Genomic DNA, 8,592 nt, shown 5'->3' with positions numbered 1-8,592 from the left:
AAGCACTACATTTCAGTAGATTCTATAATCACCAGCCAGTCGTTTTTGGCCTAACCTGCTCACAAATATTTTTGGATTGACAAGTGACTGTAGTGATTCATGTCTAATTTACATGCTTATTCATTTCCTAAGGCATAAAATAAGTCAAGCTAAGGCTACAGAATTACAGTTCCTTAGTTATTATCACCAGGTGTTATCCAAGATACCATGTCTACCAAAAACAACAACAACAACAACAACCTGAAATGACAATGAGAAAATTTAATTGGTTAGGGCTATGGCTATTTAAGTAGACAGTTCACATTAGTCTTCAAAACTGCATTTGCTACCAAACATTATTGCTATTATTGATGGATTTTAGGGCAAAGCCAACTCTGAATGATTTAGTCTGTGATTGAATTGCACAGTATAACTTCATTGTGTTTCCTGTAAAATTTTCCTGTAATTCAGAGTCTGAGAGGGGCACCTGGGTGGCTCAGTTGGTTAAGCGACTGCCTTCGGCTCAGGTCATGATCCTGGAGTCTCGGGATCGAGTCCCGCATCGGGCTCCCTGCTCAGCGGGGAGTCTGCTTCTCCCTCTGTCCCTCCCCCCTCTCATGCTCTCTCTCTATCTCATTCTCTCTCAAATAAATAAATAAAATCTTAAAAAAAAAATTCAGAGTCTGAGAGACATTAAGCAGTTATGTATTGATTCTTTTTCCCCCCCTCAAATGATCAATTCAGAACTTGGGACTTTATTTCCCCAAAGACTGCAATATCCATAAAAAGATGATTTCTGTGAGTATACGATTCTGTATACTACAAAATGTCATCAGACATTTTTGAGGACCATCTGTACTATTGTCACTTCAGCAACAGAGGTGGGAAAGAGAACTGATTCTAGCAGAAACACCAGAAACAAACAAACAAAAAGCCTTGCTGAAGATAAGATGTATCGCAAATAAGATGTATCAAGAAATGTTTAAAAGAGGTGGAATACACTGGATTCCACATTTCTTCTCTGAATAGAGTAAAATGGGTCTTTTTTTTTTTTAATCTTTTTTATTGGCTGATCATTTGTCCTTGACCATGGGTGACTACAAAATGTTATCATCGAAAGACTCACAAATTATCTAGTCTTAGTCAATAAAGAAATTATAGGCTACCTGACATTGATAGTTCATTCAATAAATATTTATTAAGGGGTTACTGTGTGCCAACCAGTGCCCAGGGCACTGGAAACAGAGAAATGAACAAAATAAACAAATCCCTTTTATCCTCATGGGCTTCCATTCTAGTGGGAGCAGATAGATAATGAACAAACATGTGATAAGTACCATGAAGCAAAATAAGATCAGGTAAGTGGATAGAACATTTGAGCAAGTTTCGTATGGAATGAAGGTGTGAGCCACATAGATATGTATATGTCTCTGCCCTGAAACTAAGACTTACGCCTCTTAAGGGCAAAGACAAACTATTAAATGTCTCTGGTCTCCTTTCCCCTCCTCTTAGAGCTTTGCATCATAGGGATCCAAAAATATTTTAACTGTTTTGAAAGTGATTTCAGTGGCAGTCATGACAATCACTAACATTCCTTTCCAGCCCATAAAGTGAAGATACAACTACTAACTTCATGAGGCAGGAGTACAAATCCTATCAGGCGAGAGTAGTTTCTCAACTCCTCTACTTAGTTCAGCCCATATCAGGAATTTCATAAAACAGGACAGCAAACCCACATTGACAAACTGGAAAGAAATTCATTTTATCAGTTCACTGACTTATCAGCTCCAGTGGAGGGACAAATCTCTAACACGTTAGTCATGACCTTACGGAAACTCGCATAAAAATAATGCAGATGAGAGTGTCGGGTCATGATCCCAGGGTCCTGGGATTGAGCCCCGCATCGGGCTCCCTGCTTGGCGGGGAACCTGCTTCTCCCTCTCCCTCTACTGTTCCCCCTGCTTGTGCTCTCTCGCTCTCTCTATCAAATAAATAAATAAAATCTTTAAAAAAATAATAATAATAATGCAGATGAGAGTGATAACACCTATTTGTAAATGGCTTCAATCCGACAAAACTATGCTATATTTTCAATTCATTCAGCAAACACTTGCTGCACACTTACTATGTGCCAGACCCTGGGGATGTAATGCACAAGAGAGTCCCTGGCCTCTGAGAGTTTGTTTGCTGGTGCATTTCAGATCTAACATAGTCTCTTCCTCTGTAGGGGCTGATTCTTAGGGGCCTGGCACCACTGTCATTTAGCATTGTTTGAAGAAATAAAAAACACTCAGGGAAGAGCCTAGTAAAAGGATGCCCCATACTCCAGTGTTTCCCTGTCCCAAAGGACAGCAGTTTCCTTGACCTGACGGTTCCAACCCAAGTGTCTCTTTGGAGTCAGAACAAAGGCATTCAGAACTGAGTTCCTTGTTGAGCTGAAGCTCTTAGGCAAAGGCCAAACACAGACAGACGTGAACACACATCTGGAGACTCACTGCAACAGCTACACTGTACCCACTATTACCCCTCCCATCCCAGAGTTTGCTTCCCCACCTCCGTTACTGGGCTTTCTCTGCAGATGTCATTCCGTGATGTACGGCCAGTCCTTGGACCCCTGACCTCTGGACAGGCCATTAAGAGACCTCTGCTCCTGGAAAAATCAAGAGGCATATGGGTACAGAGGAAAAATAGCCCTGCCATTTTTTTGACATATTCAAATTACCAAGTTTCAGTTACAGTTCTAGATAAGAATTTAAGTAAGTCCTTATTTTATAACTGAAAAGGAGAAAAGCTAGCCTTATCTCCATTTTCTCTGTTGTCTACTGGCTCTTACGTTTCTTGTAATATAATGTCGTGTAAGTCAGGGGAGATGGGACTGGGGCTGGTCTCCTGTTGTTTTAGAACCTCCCTGGTCTGAGGCGAAAGTCTTTAATTGGGCACATGTGCCATCTCATTTGTCCTTTTTGCCCTTTGCTTTGACTGTTTTATTGAGAGAAGCAACATTATTTTTAGTAGCTCCTTACTTGATGCTTCATGAGTACAGATGTGTCAGGTTGCTATCTGATCTTTCCAGAGTCGAGTGGCTACTCCTGTCCAGTTCTGATGGGAAATCTGACACACTTTGTGATCATGCTGTAATTTTGACAAGGGAAATCTAGCTGAACACACCATTGTCTCCATACAAATAACCTAGAATGGCTCCCTCTCTCCCGTCCGTAAAAAATGGTGGTGCCAAGGTGAGGTGTAGAGCCATGAAGAGGCTGACGCATTATGCTGTCAGCTAAAGCAATGAGAAACTTGTGCTTTATCTGTTCAGGACGGCGACCTTCAGGCACACAAACAGCTATTTCTTAGTAGAGCATATACACTTGCATTTTCTCAAAAAATCGTAAGTTTTATTGGTTTCTAATAGAAAATATATAATATTGTTAAATAACCAGCAAACTGAAAGTCTGGGACTAGAAGAAAAGAACTGGTGCTGAGTTTTAGGATTTAAGGTCTCAGAAAATAGAGTGAGATGAAAATAATCAAGAGAATTATAGATTGGATAATACGGTATTTCTTCTTCTCCGCAGTTGTAAAGAGTCCATAATTTCACAATCTGGTCAATGATCCTTTTTTCCTGCAATAGCCACTCTAACATGGGCATATGGGGAATTTGGAATTATTTACTGTAGCTTTAAAAAAAAAAAAAAAAGCCACAGTATTTATCTTAACTTTTGCTTCTCCATAACATTTACTAAACAAAAAATGTTCTTTTAAAAAAATGAAATATCTGCCTTTTATACTTGATACAGCATAGCCTTTTGTACATACTCAAGATCACCTTGGAAAACTTGTTAGATTATAGTTAATGAATCTTTGTGAAGAATGACAGAGTTAAAAATGTCTCAATTCTTTCAATTTTATCAGTAGAAAAGCACAGTTTATTCCAGCCCATTCACTTCACACTCACAGAGCCTCTGTTTGCGCATCACTCACTTTATTAAGGGCTTTGCAATCCCTGTTCACAAAGTGAATACGCCTGTTTTATGATTCTCAGATCAAAAGTCAGCAACTGAAAATTTTGTACTGGTATTTCTTATTATAGAACATACATTTGCATTCTCCTAAAAGAATATCAAACTTACTGATTCCTTTTCAATTAAGCAACAAAAGTATATAATATTCTTATAAAATGACTTTTATTAAACAAAAAAATTACTAAATAATAAGAATATGGTTAAAACGAGTTTTGCAATGAGAAAGAACAGTTCAGATGAATGATCTATGAAAAGAGCCTGACTAAGACTTTAGCTATAACCTGGAAATTGTTCCCAGTAATTTACATTGGAAAGAATGGCAAGGTGACAGAAGTATAAGATTTTTTAAAAAGAAAACCTTAATTAGAAGTCTTTTGACGAGAAGCATGACCCACGTTAGTTATTTATATTACCTCACCTTGATTTCTCATCTTTAAAAATCTGTATCTACTTAAAGGATAAAATAAAGTGAGAGAATAGATATCAAGTGCTTATAACTTATAAAGCATCATAAATAGGCAAGTTACTTTCATTCTTTTTGTGGTATTACAAAACAAAATATCTTACAAACAGAAACACAATATTAGCTTCCATTTCTGAACTCAAAATGTTCTCTCTCATGAAATGTGTATGTAATGTATGTCACTTCCGGGTAGGAAGAAGATCTTCGAATGTAACATGGTAGCAGGGATGCTGTTTCTTTAGTCTAAGGCACCAGAATCTTGCCAGCTGGGATTCAACTGGTTCAGATATAGATCCACAATGACATACAAACTTCTTTCGTAGATGACTCTACCAAGACACTAAGGACTGAACTGAGAACAACAGAATTCACATTCTGCAATGTAGAACTGTAGACATCTTGGTATACAATCAACGACAGCGTAGGTGATTACAGTATCAGTGATCCAAAGTGGTGCTCCATCATTAACTTCCTCCCGTACCCCTCCCCACTCATTGAAAGTGAATAGGGCTGGGGGAATATTTTTTATGTTCTATGTTCCATCTTTCTGACTCAGTGATCTTCCTGTGTCCTCCTTGCTCTTGTCCCAGTCTGCTTTGCACTCAAGCGATTGCTCCCATATTTCTTTTCCCTTAAACCAAATAGAAAAAATTCCAAGTCTCTCTGGAATTGTTCAAAGTTCAGACTTCAAAGAGCAAAGTCCTTATTAACTCTCTTGCTAAGGAGATTGCTTCCTCCAAGAGATTCAGAAAAATACCACTGCCATTTACTTCGATTTAGAGAGTGACTTCTCCCCCGACTTGCCCTGCGCTGAAACTTTTCTTTATTTCGGAACACTTTGTTCGGTGTCATGTAGGCTGTTATACTGTTATACTGTGACACACGAATCTTTTTTTTTTTTTTTTTGATTCTTGCCCTTGGGAGCAGGAAAAAAACTCCTGCAATTTGTCTGCAAAGGCTCTCCCTTTGGGCAAAAGAAGTTTGCCAAGACACTCCTAATTGCAGCAGCCTGAGGCTGTGTTATTTACCTCTTCATGCCTTCTGTCACATAGGCTATGTAGGTCTAATTTTTAAGAGATAAGAATTCTAATGTTTGACAAAAAAATTAGCCATCAAACCATAGAAAATAAAATGTGTAATTATAATAATACTTAACCCAGCTAGATTCTTAGAAGCTCGAGTTCCATAAAGAAGAAAAGAAATACTCTGCTAATATTGAGAAATTCTCATACTATTAAAAAAAAAATATTAAAAAATTCAAAAGAAAAAGTTAAGAAAAACTTTGCTGTAGAATGCCTTTTTTTAACTTTCATTTTACGAGCTATAACTATTGCCAATTTTATAGGTATCTCTCCAATAAAGCACATTATGTTTAGCACCAGCCAAATGAAAGGCCAATATCTGTTTTATAAAAATCAATCATTAAGAGCTGTTTTCATTCAGCTTTAGCTCAGACCAAGATTTTACTTTGCATTTTACTTTGCAGCTACTGTTTCGACTTGAGGTTTTATTTTGTCTTGTTTCCATCTTAATATCTTATTAAATTGCGGCTATTTATCTCCTGTGCTTCTTCTGTACACGATATATTGACAATTCGGCTATTTGTCATTCTTGCCCAAGACTACAAAAAGTTACATACTAGTTAAAGGCTTTAAGAACCCTTCAAGATTAAAGCCTAGCAGAACACTCCTCTCTCCAGATTTGCATTTTACAATCCAGTATTTATTATTGTTGCTTGCCCTCTCAGAACATTGTTCTTTATGTACTGCTATGAGCAATATACATAATCCAAACTCATTATCTTTCTCCTTTTGTCTATCCAAACCTAAACCCAAGAGAAGACTCTCATTTTCCATACTTAAGATAAAGCCTATATGCCCACCTGAACAGCAGACCTGTTTCTAAGTACCCAACTTCTGAGCCTTAAATATCTAGAAGCATGTCATTCATGGTGATTCATACATAAACCGTTTCTGTTTCTGATCCCTCCAGCCGCCTAGTGTCTGAATGAGTTGTCCCAGAGAGAAAATAATAAATGAAACATCAGGCAAACTGCTTTCCCACTCTCTTGGCTCATACCAATCTTTATTGCTCTAGATAGTCTCAATATATATTAATAGAATCAGGGGTACCTGGGTGGCTCAGTTGGTTAAGCATCTGCCTTCAGCTCAAGTCATGATCCCAGTTTCCTGGGATCGAGTCCTGCATTGGGCTCCTTGCTCAGCGGGGAGTCTGCTTCTCCCTCTCCGTCTGCCAGCCACTCCTCCAGCTTGTGCTCTCTCTCTGTGTCAAATAAATAGATAAAATCTTAAATATATATATATATATATATACACACATATATATATATATAACAGAATCAGATTCAAGACACAGAGCTCTCCTTCATAATTTTAACCACAAAGAAGACTTGCTTGCTCCCTTTTACTATTTCTAAAAGTAACATGTTTCCCCTCTAAGGTTCTTTTATTTATTGTTGGGGAATCATAAACAAGTAATTGTCTTTTCCAAACCATGAAATGTGTATTGCCCAACAGCCTGAAAAACAAGAAAACAGAAATAAGGGTCACAAGATAAAAGGGGCACACAAAAAATCAATTCTAGTAACAAGGAATGTGTTATTTTAATTATTCTACTTGACTCAGCTACTGGCCAAAATTGCTGGATGTCTATCTTACTTACCAAGTTAAACAATCTTCCAAATGCCGTTCTGAATGGGGAATGGCTGCCATATTCTTTTTTTTAGCTGAAATAAGCTGTGGTTCAATTTAAAGAAAACAGTCATCGTAGAGCTGATACAGCTGCCAAAAGTAGAATGTTACATATAAAATTAACTTTTAGGAAAAGATTTAACATCCTTTAAAGACAAATTTATCTGCCCAGATAGTGAGTTTAGGAAATTGATATTAAGAATAAAAGTATTACCCATAAAAATAAAATGTTTTGGCCCCTCAATAGAAGATATATAATTATATGAATAGCATGCTGTGCCTGGAACAGAATCCAGTAAAATAAAGCTTTTTATACATTATCTGGAATATGAATGTCTATCATCACTCTGGTTTTTTTAAAAATAAAAAATAAAATCATATAAAATATAAAGTTATATAAAATCCAGGTGAAAATGAAAATAATTATAGTGTCTTTCTATAAAATAAGTTCAACACAAACCAAGTTAGTTTACTGGACAATTGAATACCAGAGACAAAGCCCGATGAAATAAGCCAAAATTGAAATGAAATTGACAGCAATCTTTGATGTTCCCATGCTAGTGGTTCAGTTATTTTTTTAAATGCATTATATTGAATAACACATTACAGTAGTCCATGATTATTTTTTGTTTTGAGCCTCAGAAAGTTAAATAGAAATATTTGATTATACATTCATTCATAAATTCATCATACATCTCTCTTTCTCCTTTTACTCTTCTCTTGATATCTAGCAAAATCCTAGTAGCTCCTAGTATTAATGGTGTTTAATAAATATAATAAATAATAAATATATTGTATTTGCCCTCTAAATTAATTTCCAAATGCTGGGTATTTTCTATGAGAAAGTATAATTAATACAACCCTGTTTTTTAAAATTAAAACTGTAACAGTCATGACCAATTTCTTTTTTAGTGCCTACCACTTATTGAGCATTTACTATGGACAAGGCACCATGCTAATCACTTTACTAATATTTGTTGCATTTAATTCCCATAGTAACCTTATGCCATAGATAATACTATCAAGGATACTGAAGCCTAGAGAGGTTTAATGACTTAGAGGTAATAAGCCCCAGAACTAGGATTTATTTATTTTTCTTTTCTTTTTTTTTTTTAAAGATTTTATTTATTTACTTATTTGACAGAGAGAGATAGCGAGAACAGGAACACAAGCAGGGGGAGTGGGAGAGGGAGAAGAGGCTTCCCACCAAGCAGGTAGCCCGATGCATGGCTCAATCCCAGGACCCTGGGATCATGACCCGAGCCGAAGGCAGACGCTTAACGACTGAGCCACCCAGGTGCCCCTCTTTTTTTTTTTTATTAACATATAATGTATTATTTGTTTCAGGGGTACAGGTCTGTGATTCATCAGTCTCACACAATTCACAGCCCTCACCATAGCACATACCCTCCCCAAT

General features: G+C 36.9%; 1 long non-coding RNA gene across 2 annotated transcripts; it reads right to left on the bottom strand.

Moving 5' to 3' along the window:
* Nucleotides 1-831: 831 nt before the first annotated feature.
* On the bottom strand, nucleotides 832-8,540 carry LOC145719737 (uncharacterized). 2 transcript variants are annotated; one of them, XR_014142576.1, is made up of 3 exons: nucleotides 7,147-8,540; nucleotides 6,597-7,002; nucleotides 832-2,629 (listed from the first exon to the last, which is right to left on the bottom strand). It is a non-coding gene; the product is annotated as an uncharacterized LOC145719737 (long non-coding RNA). The 2 variants fall into 2 exon arrangements; XR_014142575.1 differs by lacking the exon at nucleotides 832-2,629 and adding an exon at nucleotides 2,794-5,095 and having other exon boundaries at nucleotides 7,147-8,539.
* Between the last annotated feature and the right edge of the window lie 52 nt (nucleotides 8,541-8,592).

This window comes from Leptonychotes weddellii, unplaced genomic scaffold (genome assembly GCF_054177405.1).
Source record: "Leptonychotes weddellii isolate Sample4059 unplaced genomic scaffold, ASM5417740v2 HiC_scaffold_6824, whole genome shotgun sequence".
NCBI classification, from domain to species: domain Eukaryota; kingdom Metazoa; phylum Chordata; class Mammalia; order Carnivora; family Phocidae; genus Leptonychotes; species Leptonychotes weddellii.
Note: the sequence above shows the minus strand (reverse complement) of the source record. Positions and strands in the feature narration are given on the sequence as shown.